The sequence below is a fragment of the Nannospalax galili genome, unplaced genomic scaffold, assembly GCF_000622305.1.
Source record: "Nannospalax galili isolate Female #2095 unplaced genomic scaffold, S.galili_v1.0 scaffold929, whole genome shotgun sequence".
In the NCBI taxonomy this organism is placed as follows: Eukaryota; Metazoa; Chordata; class Mammalia; order Rodentia; family Spalacidae; genus Nannospalax; species Nannospalax galili.
The window spans coordinates 1518386-1519011 of NW_008359591.1; positions in this window are offsets into that span (position 1 = coordinate 1518386).

Below are 626 nucleotides of genomic sequence, written 5' to 3' on the forward strand. Positions count from 1 at the left end.
GGAGAAAATGGGAGGCCCACTACCCTTCAGCCTGCCATCGATGAAGCGTTCCCCCTCACACGCCCAAATTGGGATTTTGGGACGGCAGAAGGTAGGGAGCGCCTCCAGGTCTACCGTCAGACGCTGATGATTAGTCTCCAGGTGGCTGCAAGATGGCCCACTAACCTGGCTAAGGTGAAAACAGTTGTTCAGGGAGAAACCGAAAGCCTGGCCGTGTATCTGGAAAGGCTATTTGATGCCCATAGGCAATACACCCCTATAAACCCAGAGGCAGAGGAACACAGGTCAACTGTAGTCCTCTCTTTTATTAAGCAGGCAGCCTCCGATATCAGGAGAAAACTCCATAAGCGGGAAGATCTGGGAGAGATTTCTATTAGAGAGATGCTGCAACAAGCAGAGAAGGTCTTTAATGCTAGGGAGTCTCCGGAGGACAGGGAGGAGAGGCTAAGGAAGGAGGAACTGGAGATGCAGGATAAAATTAGGAAAGAAGACAGAGAATTTCAAAGAAAAGAGAACAAGAAGCAGAGGGAGGAGATGGCCAGAATATTCCTGGCCGGAGTGAAAGGGAGCCTGAGCCACTTCAGAGAGCAGGACCCTGCCCATCTAAACTAGGGCGGGAACAGTGC